This window comes from Ornithorhynchus anatinus, chromosome 16 (genome assembly GCF_004115215.2).
Source record: "Ornithorhynchus anatinus isolate Pmale09 chromosome 16, mOrnAna1.pri.v4, whole genome shotgun sequence".
Taxonomy (NCBI): Eukaryota; Metazoa; Chordata; class Mammalia; order Monotremata; family Ornithorhynchidae; genus Ornithorhynchus; species Ornithorhynchus anatinus.
In genome coordinates, this window is record NC_041743.1 from 96,246 (window position 1) to 110,536 (window position 14,291).

The following is a 14,291-nucleotide window of genomic DNA, read 5'->3' on the forward strand; positions in this document are numbered from 1 at the left end:
TGAGGAGGCCTTTTATCCTGGCCCCAGGACACCTGCTCAGCCTCAAGGAAGTTCAAGAAAGTGAGGGAGGGTGAGGAAGACGAGGCTGTGGCCGGGGATCGGGGGGGGGGGGGGGCAATGGTGGATTTCTCTAAGAGAAGAGATTCAGCAGGAGGGGTTCAGCAGGGGTGAAACTGGAGCCTGGCCATCTGGGAAGATTCCCATTGGAAAGAACACCGGCCTGAGAATCAGAGGACCTGGGTCTAACCCTGACTCTGCCACCTGTCTGCTGTGTGACCTTGGGCAAGTCAATTAACATCTCAACCCTTCAGTTTCCTCATCAGGAACTTGGAGTTCAGCATCTGTTCTCCCTCCTACTTTGGCAGCGAGCCCCTTGTGGGATGGGGACTGTGTCCGACCTGATTATCTTGTGCTTACCCCAAAGCTCAGTGCGGTACTTGACACATAGAAGGTGTCTAACAAATTACCATAATTATTATTATCCTCACAGGGGGCATAGAGAGAGAAGCTGAAAGACAGAGTCAGGGAGGGAGGCAGGCAGAAGGTAGAAAGGATGGAGAGGGGCATAGAGGGAGGGGCCTCAGCTTCCCCCTCCTCCCCGCCATCCTTCCCGTAGTCCAAACTTCTCTCCACTGCTTGGATCATATTTCTAAAGCATTTTTCTAAGGCCTTCTCCATGTTCCTCAATAACCTCCATCAGATGCTGCATCAGGGAGAAACTCCTGCCCATCAGCTTTAAGGGATCCAATCAGTTCTCCCCTCCTGTTCATCCTTACTGCAGTGCAACTGTGTCCTTTGTATCTCTCAAGTCAACTCATTATGCCTTGTTCTCATCTCTTTCGTCGTTGACCACTTGCTTACCCCCTCTCTCCTGCCTGGAACTCCCACCCACTTCATATATGGCAGACCACTGTTCTCCCCATCTTCAAAACTTTTCTGAAATGTCATCTCCCCCAGGGGGCCTAAACCATGGTATTTGTTAAGCACTTAATGATTATAATATAATAATAGTAATAATATTTGCTTATTCTGTATCAAGCGCTGAGGTAGACATAAGTTAATCAGGTCAGACATTGGCTCCATCCCAACTGAGGCTCACAGTTCAGGTAGGTGGGAGAATAGGATTGAATAACCATTTTACAGGTGAGAAAACCGAGGCACGGATAAGGTACGGACTTGCTCAAGGTCACTCAGTATTCAAGCGGCAGAGCCAGGATTAGAATCCAGGTTCTCTGGCTCACAGGTCGGAACTCTTTCCACTAGGCCACGCTGCATCCCTTCCATGATTAACCTCTCATATAATAATAATAATAATAATGATGGTATTTGTTAAGCACTTACTAAGTGCCAAGCACTGTTCTAAGCACTGGGGTAGATACAAGGTAATCAAGTTGTCCCACAGGCTCACAGTCTTAATCCCCACTTTACAGATGAGATAACTGAGGGACAGAGAAGTTAAGTGACTTGCCCAAAGTCACACAGCTGACAAGTGGCAGAGGCGGGATTAGAACCCATGACCTCTGACTCCCAAGCCTGTGCTCTTTCCACTAAGCCACACTGCTTCTTCTTCATATACCCACTTAACACTTCATTGAGCGTTGAGGGGGCATTTGATATTTGCCCCACTCTCAATCCCACAGCACTTATGTACGTGTTTTTAAGTTACATATTATAAATTATGTATTTATGTTCATATCCGTCTCCCTCTCTGGACTATAAACTCACTGTAGGCAGGGAACATGTCTGACAACTCTGTTGCATTGTCCTCTCCCAAACTCTTAGTACACTGCTTTGCACATAAGCGCTCAGTAAACGCTATTGATCGATCGATTCTGTGACAACTGAGCACTTGGATAACCAACATATCCCTCCCACATGCTCAGCAATGACTTCCGTATCTTTAACCTCCGTTGCTTTCCCTCTCTGTTATCTATTTTATCACCTGACTCCCCATCCTGGGTTGTAAGTTCCTTGAAGAGCGGGATCGTGTCTACTGATGCTACTATATCTGTCCAAGTGCTCAGTAGAGTGCTGTGCACAGTTGACGCTCAGTAAATATGCCTGAGGGAGTGAAAATATCCTAGAGTCCCACGAGTCTCCCTGAATCGCGATAGTCCTCACGCCTGCTTGGCAGTTGGCTCTGGCCCAGACCCCTGGGCCTCGCCTTCAGGGTCGACTGACTGTCCAGACTCCCAGCCAGGCAGGGCGAGGCAAGCCTGTGTAGGGGCAGCCCCTCGGGGCCTCAGCTAGCCCTCCCTCTCCCCCCACAAATGGACTGCAGGTCAGGGGGACCCCCCCCAGGGAGGCCGAGAAGCCCACTGGGATCACGAATCATTCCTGCATCTGGGGCTCTCTCAGCGTCCGCCAAGCAGGAGCTGTGTGTGGATGGAGGTCGGGTTGACGGTGGCATCGGGAGACCCAAGGACTAGTCCCTTGCTCTGTTGCCAGTATGTTGGGTGACTTCGGGCAAGCCACTTAACCTCTCTTTGACCTCACTTTCTTCTGTCGACATTAACACAAATTCCTGTTAAATCGAGGCAATTAGTGGTCAAGTGAAAGAGCTATACGAATAGCTGGCGTCACCGCTATTTTCCGCTACGTGGGGCCCCCAGGATCCTCAAGCCGTAGGGGGCTCTACTGTCCTTACCACCACAGAGGCCTGCCCTGATCTGGCCCGGTCCAAAGGCTGTGGAATGTGGTCCAACTGGTGCTTATGTCATGGGGGGTGGAGTGGGAGCCCTTCCCGGTGAGTAGAACATTTCCTGGTTGGGGAGATGGAGTGGAACAAGGGGGGCGATGGGAGGTGGGGGGAAATAGGGCCCGGCCCCACTGGGCACTGTGGGGTCCACAGGGTTTGGGATTTAGAAAGTGACTCTGCCTTACGGAGGTAAACAGATAGGCGAGTACCCTCCCAGCGTACACCCAAAACGGCCCCCACAGTAATAATAATGTTGGTATTTGTTAAGCGCTTACTATGTGCAGAGCACTGTTCTAAGCGCTGGGGTAAACACAGGGGAATCAGGTTGTCCCACGTGGGGCTCACAGTCTTAATCCCCATTTTACAGATGAGGGAACTGAGGCACAGAGAAGTGAAGTGACTTGCCCACAGTCACACAGCTGACAAGTGGCAGAGCTGGGATTCGAACTCATGAGCCCTGACTCCAAAGCCCGTGCTCTTTCCACTGCGCCACGCTGCTTCTCAGCGTGGACACCCAGAATGCCACCCTGCCCCAGCCGTAGCTACCCAGGGAACCCCAGGGAACTCCACGGGTGGGGGTGGTCTTTGAGAGCCAGGTGAGGCTGCGGTCCCTGGACAAGGAGCTGGATTTCCCCGGGAAAGACCCCGGGAACATGGGTGGAAGCGGCTCCCGCCCATCCTTGCTGGTACATCCCCTCCCCTCCACCCCCAACTCAAAAGACCACTCTGGTCACCCGACCCCGGCCCAGCTCGGCCAAAGAGAACACAGAGATGGGATCACAGCTGGCCTCAGCCTGGAGTCGGGGCACCAGAGGGATCAGAGCCAGAAAGGCCAGGTAGGCCGAGGGGAGAAGACTCGGATTTCCGGGCCTCGGCCAGGCCCCCTGCCCTCCCATCTTCCCCGGCGAGATCTAGCGCAAACCGCAGGTCTCTGCATCCCATGCAGAGGTGGCAGGAGGGAAACCTACGCTCACCCTCTTCCCTCCCCATCCTGTCACCGGTGACCACCCGAGTGCCAGCGACTGGAAACTTGGCCGAGGGCAAAGCCCTTTTCCTGCCCAGCAACCGGTGTCCTGGGCCAAGCTGGGAGAGATGACCCAAGACCAGAGACACAAGTTCTGACTGGGGCCTGGGCACCAAGACCTCTGAGCCTCCTCCCCAACCTGACAGCTCCGGGTCTCGGGGAGTCGGAGCGCAGAGACCGTGCTCGGCGGGACCGGCTCAGTGGGGATGTGCCTGGGAGCCGGGAGGTAGGGGTGAGTCTCTGCCGACCGTCCTCTCATTCTGCCCCCCCCAGGACCCCCAGCCTCCTGCAACCCCTCAGAAAGCAGGTGGACTCCCAGTGTAAGCTCTGCAGTGCTAAGTGGGAGAGGACACAGAAACGGAAGCCCCTCGTCCGCACAAAACATCTCTGCCCCAGCACGGGGGCTGGGAGGGAAGGACGGGTGGGGATCTCCCCTCCCAAGCCTTCTCTTCCCCATCACTGGATATGACAGAGAAACTGTGGGGGCAAGTGGAAAGAGCCCAGGCCTGGGAGTCACAGGTCCTGGGTTCTAATTCCAATACTGCCACTTGTCTGTTGGGTGATCTAAGGCAAGTCACTTGACTGGGTCTCAGTTTCCTCATCTGTAAAATGGGGAGTCCATGCTTGTTGTCCCTCCTACGAACAGGGACTATATCTACCCCAACACTTAGACCGGTGCTGGACACTTAGTAAGTGTTTAACAAGTACCAAAACATCCCCACCGTCCTTCCTACCTCACAACTCCGGAGCCTTGGCATTATCCTTCATGAGATAATGAGATCTTTATGGAGAAGCAGCATGGCGTAGTCGATAGAGCACGGGCCTGGGAGTCAGAAGGTCAAGGTTTCTAATCGTGCCTCCACCACTTATCTGTAATGTGACCTTGGGCAAATCACTTCACTTCAAACGCTCAATAAATACTATTGAATGAATGAATGAAAGCTCACCTCCTCCAAAAGGCCTTCCCAGACTGAGCCCCCCTTTTCCTCTGCTCCTCCTCCCTTCCCCAATGCCCCTACTTCCTCCCTCTGCTCTCATCCCTCCCTTCCCCATGGCACTTGTGTATATATGTACATATTTATTATTCTATTTATTTTCTTAATGATGTCTATATATCTATAATTCGACTTATTTATATTGATACTATTGATGCCTATCTACTTGTTTTGTTTGGCTGTCTCCCCCTTCTAGACTATGAGCCTGTTGTTGGGTAGGGATTGTCTCTATTTGTTGCCGAATTGTACTTTCATGTGCTTAGTACAGTGCTTTGCACACAGTAAGCGCTCAATAAATATGATTGATTGAATGAATCAGTGAACTTCTCTGGGCCTTAGTTACCTCATCTGTAAAATGGGGATTAAGACTGTGAGCCCCATGTGGGACAGGACTATGTCCAATGCGATTTGCTTGTATCTGCCTCAGTGCTTAGTATGGTGCCTGGCACATAGTAAGTGCTCAACAAATACCATAATTATTATTATTATTACCCTTATCATTCCTCGAGACTGTAAACTCATCATGGGCAGAGATCATGTCCACTAAGTCTTGTAGTGTGCTCTCCCAAACAATACAGTATAATACAGTGCTCGGTAACAACAATAATAATAATAATAATAATAATGGTATTTGTTAAACCACAGTCTTAATCCCCATTTACAGATGAGGTAATTGCGGCACAGAGAAGTGAAATGACTTGCCCAAAGTCACACAGCTGATAAGTGGTACCGAGTAAGCTCTCAATAAATATCATTTACTAACTAATCTCTCTCCTTCAACCCACGTACTCTCAGTCAGTCATTTAATCTTGTCAATAATATCTCCAGAATCACCCCTTCCTCTCCATCCTAACCATCACCACATTGATCCGAGCACTTGTCATATCCCATCTCATCTAATTTTAGAGAAGCAGCATGGCTTAATGGAAGGAGCCCGAGCTTGGGAGTCAGAGATCGTGGGTTCTGATCCTGGTTCCGCCACTTGTCAGCTGTGTGACTTTGGGTGAGTCACTTCATTTTTCTGTGTCTCAGTTACCTCATCTGGAAAATGGGAATAAAGACTGCGAGCCCCAGATCAGACAACCTGATTACCTTGTGTCTTACCCCACTGCTTAGAACAGTACTTGGCACATCGTAAGCTCTTAACAAATACCATCATCATTATTATCTACTGGACCACCTCTCTCACTGACTTTCCTGCTTCCAGTCTCTCCTCTCTCTGTCCCGCACTTCACTCTGCTGCCCAGATCAATTTTTTAACAAAAACAACTCTGCGTAAATTTCCCCACTCCTCAAGGGCCTCCGACAGTTGCCCACCCACCTCTCCATCAAGCAGAAACTCCTCACCACGGGATACATGGCCCTCAATCATCTCTCCCCCTCATACCCGTTCTCACACTTCTCATGCTACATCCCAGCCTGCACGCTTTCCTCTTCTAATTCAGTCCTTCTCTAACAGTGTTCTGCCTATAGTAAGCACTCCACAGATACCATTAATTGATTAATAAATACCAACCTACTTCCTCTCCCCCACTGTGGTGTCACCTTACTATTGACCCCTTGCTTACTCCCTGGAAGCCCCTTCCCCTTCGTTTTGGACAGCCCACCACTCCCTCACCTTCAAAGTCCTACTGAAATCACGTCTCTCCAGAAAACCTTCCCACACTAAGTTCTCATCCCCCCGACCCTATTTTCCCTCCTCCCTGCTTCACCCATGAGCTTAGTCCCACCCACTAGGCACTGAAGTTCTCCCTCTTCCCCAAGCCCTCAGCACTTACGCACAGATCCTTATATTCGGTTGTTTACCCTTACCTGTAATTCATTTTCATGTCCGTCTCCCCCAGTAGGCTGTAAGCTCTTTGAGGGTTTGAATCCTGGCTCGGCACCGTGTGACCTCGGACGTGGGCAAGTCACCAGATCGATCTGCGCCTCGGGTACCTCATCTGTAAAATGATGACGCAGAAGCAGCGTGGCTAGAAGCAGCGTGGCTCAGTGGAAAGAGCCCGGGCTTGGGAGTCAGAGGTCATGGGTTTGAATCCCGGCTCTGCCGCTTGTCAGCTGTGTGACTGCGGGCAAGTCACTTCGCTTCTCTGTGCCTCAGTTCCCTCATCTGTAAAATGGGGATTAAGATTGTGAGCCTCACGTGGGACATCCTAATTACCCTGTGTCTACCCCAGCTCTTAGGACAGTGCTCTGCCCATAATAAGTGTTTTAACAGATACCAACCTTATTATTAAAATGGGGGTTAAAGCTGAGTCCCGTATGGGACGCGGTCTGTGTCCAACCTGAGTAGCTTGTATCTACTCCAGGACTCAGTACAGTGTCTGGCAATGATAAGCACTTAATACCACTTAAAAACAAAAATGGGCAGCCAGTTGAGGAGAGTAGAGCGGGGGAATGTTTTCTGGGGGTCTGAACGCGGGTCCCAGGAGGAGGCTTGGTTTTGCAACGGAGCCAGGAGGTCCGGGCCAGGTCTCCAGCGAGGACCCTGGGAGAGAGGGGGAGCGGGACGGAGGCCTTCCCGGACAGGAGGACGGGAAGAGGCCGAAGCTGAAGGGGAGTGGCCGTGGGCCGGGGTCCCAGGCTAGCAAACGTTAGCTCTAGGCTTCAAGGCTCTCCATCACCTTCCCCCTTCCTACCTGTCCTCTCTTCTCTCTTTCTACCGCCCACCCCGCACCCTCCGCTCCTCCGCCGCCCACCTCCTCACCGTCCCCCGTTCTCGCCTATCCCGCCGACGACCCCCGGGCCACGTCCTCCCCCGGTCCCGGAACGCCCTCCTTCCTCACCTCCGCCAAACTCATTCTCTTCCCCTCTTCAAAACCCTACTTAAAGCTCACCTCCTCCGAGAGGCCTTCCCAGACTGAGCTCCTCTTCTCCCTCTGCTCCCTCTGCCACCCCCCCTTTACCTCTCCGCAGCTAAACCCTCTTCTCCCCCTTTTCCCTCTGCTCCTCCCCCTCTCCCGTCCCATCCCCTCGGTACTGTACTCGTCCGCTCAACTGTATATATCTTCATCACCCTATTTATTTTGTCAATGAGATGTACATCACCCTGATTCTATTTATTTGCTATTGTTTTAATGAGATGTTCTGCTCCTCGATTCTATTTATTGCCACTGGTCTCGTCTGTCCGTCTCCCCCGATTAGACCGTAAGCCCGTCAAAGGGCAGGGACTGTCTCTATCTGTTGCCGATTTGTACATTCCAAGCGCTTAGTACAGTGCTCTGCACATAGCGCTTAGACCAGTGCTCGGCACATAGTAAGCACTTAACAAATACCAACAGAGTGGCTCAGTGGAAAGAGCATGGGCTTTGGAGTCAGAGGTCATGAGTTCGAATCCCAGCTCTGCCACTTGTCAACTGTGTGACTGTGGGCAAGTCACTTAACTTCTCTGTGCCTCAGTTACCTCATCTGTAAAATGGGGTCTAAGACTGTGAGCCCCATGTGGGACAACCTGATTCCCCTGTGTCTACCCCAGCGCTTAGAACAGTGCTCTGCATTGCTGCAAATACCAACATTATTATTACCAACATTATTAGGAAGCGCTCAATAGATATTATTGAATGAATGAATGAAACGTTGGAGGGGGCGAATTGGGGGACCTGCAGTGAGCCGGTCCGACCAGCAGGGGGCAGGGCCGGAAAGCCGCCGGGCCGAGGACGAGCCGGGCCGGTTCCCCGGGCCCCCCCAACCCAAGCCCGACCCCTCCTCTCTCACCCCCCTGCTTCCCGCCCTTCTCCAAACACGAATTCATTTTAGTGGCTGCCGCCCCTGCTCGACTCTAATAATAATGTTGGTGTCTGTTAAGCGCTTACTATGTGCAGAGCACTGTTCTAAGCGCTGGGGTAGAGTCAGGGTCATCAGGTTGTCCCACGTGAGGCTCACAGTCTCAATCTCAGTTTTACAGATGAGGGAACTGAGGCACAGAGAGGTTAAGTGACTTGCCCACAGTCACACAGTTGACAAGGGGCAGAGCCGGGATTCGAACCCATGACCCCTGACTCCCTAGCCCGGGCTCTTTCCACTGAGCCACACTGACTCTAAGCTCTTGGAGGGCGAGGGTCTTATCTACTAGTTACTGTACTTGCCTCACTGCTTAGTCCAGCGCTCTGCACACCATGAGGTCTTAAGTGATCATCATAATAATTACGGTACTTGTTAAGCGCTGACTATGCGCCAAGCACTGGGGTAGATACAAATCAATCAGGTCAGATACAGTCCTTGTCCCAAGTTGGGCTCACAGCATTAATCCCCATTTTACAGATAATAATAATGTCGGTATTTGTGAAGCGCTTACTATGTGCAGAGCGTTGTTCTAAGCGCCGGGGAAGATACAGGGTAATCAGGTTGTCCCACGTGAGGCTCACAGTCTTCATCCCCATTTGACAGATGAGGGAACTGAGGCACAGAGAAGTTAAGGGACTTGCCCGCAGTCACACAGCTGACAAGTGGCAGAGTGGGGATTCGAACCCACGACCTCTGACTCCCAAGCCTGGGCTCTTTCCACTGAGCCATGCTGCATAAGGTAACTGAGGCCCAGAGAGGTGAAGAGACCGGCTCAAGATCACACAGCAGTCACGAGGCCGTGTGAGCCCCCTGTGGCACAAGGACTATGTCCATCCTGATTGCTTGCATCTACCCCAGAACTTCCCCTCTCAGGGTCGCACCTGGAGAGTTTCCAGTACTCTTCCAGGCTTGGTTATGGGAGAGAGAGTCAAGCAGAGGCATATCCATTCCATTCCTAGCTTGGCCAGTGGCTAGCGAGTGGAAGGCCATCTGCTACTCACCCACGCTGGGCAGCAGCGGCAAGGGAGAGAGTCAAGGGCAGAGACTCAAGTTTACTTCGTGGAAGAAGGTAAACAGCTTCCGTATTTTTACCAATTAAACACTACGGATCCGCTACCGGAACGATTGCAGGTGGAGAGCGGGCGTTCTGGGAGAGATGTGTCCGTGATGTCGCCGTGGGTCGGAAACATTCCTACGGCATAAGACAAGACCCCAGTGCTTAGTACAATACCTGGCATGTAGAATTTAACGAATGCCATTAAAAAAGTGTAAAAAACCAACAGCGGTCATCACAGGACACACTCGTCGGGTAGTCGTTACGCAGGCCACGCGATCGCCCCTAAACACCGTGGGAGACGGCCCGGCCAGCTCGGCACCCAGGAACCCCACCGCTCCACAGGGGCAGGAGCACCCCAGAATGGAGCAGACTCGGCTGGGGTTTATCTTCCCCGTATCTGGGAAGAGCGGAGTCCCACAGCCGCAACTGGGGGACCCTCTCCCGGAGCCTCCATCGAGGGCCATTTTACACACTTCTTCATCCTCATCCCCCCTTTCCCTTCAGTCTGTCCTGAAGGGACACTGCGGGGCTGAGCTGGAGATGCTGTGTCTACTGTCCTGGGAGAGGGTCCTTCTTGGCCACCTCAAGGTCCATTTGCCTAGTGATTGTCTACTTCTTTCCAGGTCTCAGTGGTTCTGGCTCCTCTGAGTCACAGTGGGCCGCTGAGCTGTAAGCCACTTTTCCAGCATCATCTGCCTAGCTCAGTGCCTTCTCTCGATATATTAAAATAAAACTACAATCTCAGTGATGATAGCACCGCACCAGAGACTTGGGGACCCCCTGGGCTGGGGAGGGAGTCAGAATCCCCTTCAAGAAGGCTACAGAGAGACATCACTGGGCCAGAACCACGAGGCAGCGGCGACCTCTATTAAATCCCGACCCACCAACAGGTTGCATAGCTCGCGTGGGATAGCTGGGCCCGGGCACTCGGACATCCCTCCTCAGGAGGGACGGCCTCGTCCCGACTGCCGAGGCGACGGAGGGCTCCCAAATCCAGCACCACATCCCGAGCCGTGAAGAAACCTGCCTCCGGGACAACCTGGGCCAGAGTCTCCGACGGGCTAGCCGCCACGTTGGCGACCGCAGCCGTGTCTGGCCTGAGGCTTGATCATCAATAGCGAGGCACCGGTGGCCATTTGGTCTCTGTGCTGGCTGAACGGGGGCCGGGCCCGAGGATGACCTCCGCCATCCAGCCCCCTCCCCAGCCCCCCGACACCTCAACTCCCGCACTACCCCAGCAAGATCAGCCCCAGTCTCTCTGGGGACGGGGCCCTTGCACGTAGTCTTGGGGTTGTGGGCTGACACTGGCTCACCATAGCCTCTTCCGCAGGGAACATCTCCCCCAGAATCTGCCACTTTGCTTGGTACCTTCCCTTCCAAGAAGGACAAGGTGAGCCCAGGATGAACGCAAGCATGCAGGGGCTCAGGACCTTGGGGCCCACACGCCTGGGAAGAACGAGCTGGCAAAAGACACCTCACCAGCACTCAGCTTCGCCGCCATTCAACTGAAGTGATTCGGAACCAGCTGAGGTTTGGGATTGGTGGCAGGGGGTGGGGAGGGAATACTTTCCCCAAGTCCTTGTTAAAGATCACACCGGGATGGGGAAGGCCAGCGGGGAGGGCCCCAAGTGACGCCTGCCTGTTAGCCTGTGGCCAGCAGCTGCCGCTGGTGTGTGCCCCGAGAATAAGCCGCGAAAATGGCCCAAGCCGGCCGTGGCTGCAACCCGGCCACAAGTGCCAGCCGGCCTGGCCCCGGGAAGATGAGCGGAAAATGATTATTATATTACTAACTGTGGAATTTGCTAAGCCCTTACTGTGTACCAAGTGCTGGAATAAGTTCTAGGTTAGATATAAGATAATCAGATCAGACACAGTCTTCCAGCCCAAGTAGGAAGAAGAACAGGGATTGAATTCCCTTTTTACAGTTGAAGAAACCGAGGCACAGAAAAGCGGAGCGACTTGTCACGCAACAGGCAAGTGGAGGAGCCGGAATTAGAAGCCTATGCTCTTTCCATTGGACACACCACTTCTGTTAAAGCGTCCGGAAGGCGATTGTTCTGCCTCAATCTCTCCCCGCAGGCGCTTCCAGTTTAGCTCAGGGTGGGCCGTGGCACAGACCACCCAGGGCTCTCAGGGCAGCCGCACCTGCTCCGGGGGAAGCAGTAGCGTTAGGCCGGGATGCCGGGGCCGGTTATCAAGGGGTGGACTTGGCGGGGGTGACCCTGAGATGGAGTTTCGCCACCCCACCGAACTAAGATCCTCGCCCTGTGGCGGCCACTAGATCTGGCCTGTGATGACAGCCCCCGGACCTACGGGACCAGGTGGGCGGCGGGAAAGATAGACTGCAAAGGGCAGCCTTGCATGATACACCGTATCTCCCTGGCCACAGAGTGGGGAGAGTAAACACGCTCGGGTTGCTTATCAGCCAGCTCTGTGTACATGGTCAGTTCCAGCTGCCCTGCGTATCCAGGCCGTGCCAAGCCTTCCCGTCGACAGAGCTTAAACGAATGAGCCACCCGGGCCCGTGGCGTGTGCCCTCTCTGCTGAAACTCAGTCGCCGTTCCTGTCCATCCCCCTGGCAGGGGCCGCTTGGGTGCTGAGCCTTGGTGGGAGACTGCAGGAGCTGCCCTCTGACCTCCGCCTGGCCTAGCGTGGCCCAGTCCATGAAAACACGAGAAGGGCAGCCCAAAAGGGGCACCGCCCGCGCCCCCAGTGATGCCAAAGTCACCGCTTGAGTGGCTCGGGCTCCAGTGCTTAAAGTGCTTGTTGAGGGGAGTCAAGGGAATCACCGTGTAGCGGGCAGTTGCCTCACAGCCGAGAGGAAAGGTGCTCGGGGGGAAGAAGGAGAGGGGCCAAGCCCAGAGAGATGGGATTTGAGGAAGCAGATCTTCATTAGAAGACCCAGCCGCCACTCCCACTTCTCCGCCGCCCTACCCCTAATCTTTTTCTCCATAACTGTCGCTCCAGGAACGACCCAGCTTCTCCTGCTACTCGTCCTGGTTCGATCGTCCCCCTCCATTCGTTCAATTACATTTACTGAGCGCTTACTGTGTGCAAAACACTGTACAAAGTCCCCGTGGTGCCCGATCCCGGCCCCTCTTCCCCGTGGCAGTTTCAGGCGCCAGTCGTTGAGGAAGCTAACGGCAGGCAGCCGGGCCTGCCTCGCCAGGGTCCCCGGCGCCAGGGAGCCTGCAAGCAGGTGGCAGGCAGACGGCAGGACTGAGGGCCACGGAACCCACTCGGGACGAGGAGGAGCCGAGTGAATCATCACCAGGAGCTGCTCCCCAGCCCAGGCCTGCACCCTCCCCACACCCGGCAGGGACAGCCCTCCTTCCGTGGAAGACGGGCACCATCCCAAGAAGGGGGTTGGAGCGGACAGGATGGAAGGGTGCCCGGGACTCGACCCCAAGCTGGGAGGGGCTGATGCCCACACTTTGGTGAGGCAGAGCCCCGAGCAGACCGGCGAGGGCGACGTCAGGCTTCCCTCTCAGCCGCCCAGAGGGGCGCAGGCATGGCAACCCCGACATCTCCCCTCGGGGGTGCTCCTGGAACAACGGGTGCAGAGCGGCCACTCTCGGGTCGGCAAGTGAAAACCAGCTCCAGATTGGGGGCCGCTGCACGGCCTGCTCTGGGACTCGAGAACTGATTGGGGGCAGAGAGCACACTTGGACGGAGTCTTTAAAATAGATTTTTATTTTCCAATGAACTCAAAGGCATTTTTTTTTATCTCATTACATTTTGCCAAAAAAAACCCCAAAAACCATTTGCACAAGGCCTCCGCATATATAAGGCAACGAGGCGGTGGTCACCCGTGAAGAGGCAGAACCACCCACATTTCAGCGGGCACCGGCGGACCAACAATCCCCAAGACCAATTGGCCACTTTTCGGTAACGGCCGGCAGAGCCCTGGGGCGAGGTGATTTGAGTTATGTGGCTGAGGAGATGAGGACAGCACCCCCACATCATAAAGCTTCCCACCGACACTGAAGACAAACACCCCTCACCCGCCACTCCCATTCTCCAAGTCACACTGGCAGGGTCCCGCTCGGTGTCCTTCTGGCGGCGCTTGCCACAAACACAGCCCCAGCCCCTTCCATCTGGCCACCTCCTCCTCCCCGGCCCGCAGCCCCCGCAGCCCACCAGGCCCCAGGACGTACTGTGCCTTTTCTGGCCCGCTGACGGCAGCTAGCTGGGGCAGAGTCCAGTGGTGGGAGTCCTGGCCTCCATCTGCTCTGTGCGGCCAGCCTCCTCGGGGCCCCGGGCCTCCCTCTGGGCCGCCAGCGGCCCGGCCTAACCCGTGCTGGCCCCGTTGCGGGTTAGCAGAACCTGGGAGGCTCAACGGCCGCTTTGGACACCTGCAAGGGAATGGCCTCCTGTGCCCGCTGAGAGCCGAGACCACCGTGTCGCCACCTCGAAGGCTCTTGGCAGCCATTTGGCATCTTTCCCGGCGAGGGCTGATGCCTCGCTGCCTGCCCGCGCCTCCCCCGCCCCCCTCTCCCAATCTGAGTGACAGGCCCGGTGCCAGTTGGAAGCCTCAGGAGGTTGCGTCCCTAAGCCTGACAGGAGGGAATCGCTCTTGAACACAGGGAGAGAGCGCGCAGGCCTGGAGAGACACGACAGGAGAATGAGGAGTCCGATCTGCCAAGCCAGACCGAGCTGCTGCTGACCCTGAGTGGGAGGCTACGAGAGTCCAGGAGTGAGAGGCTGTGTCACCACCACCCCGAGGATGGGCCC

At 54.6% G+C, this 14,291-nt stretch overlaps 1 non-coding gene across 1 annotated transcript; it reads left to right on the top strand.

Moving 5' to 3' along the window:
* The first annotated feature begins 9,363 nt into the window (after positions 1-9,363).
* Positions 9,364-9,501, top strand: LOC114817629. The gene has a single exon (XR_003765490.1). It is a non-coding gene; the product is annotated as a small nucleolar RNA SNORA7 (small nucleolar RNA).
* The last annotated feature ends 4,790 nt before the right edge of the window (positions 9,502-14,291 follow it).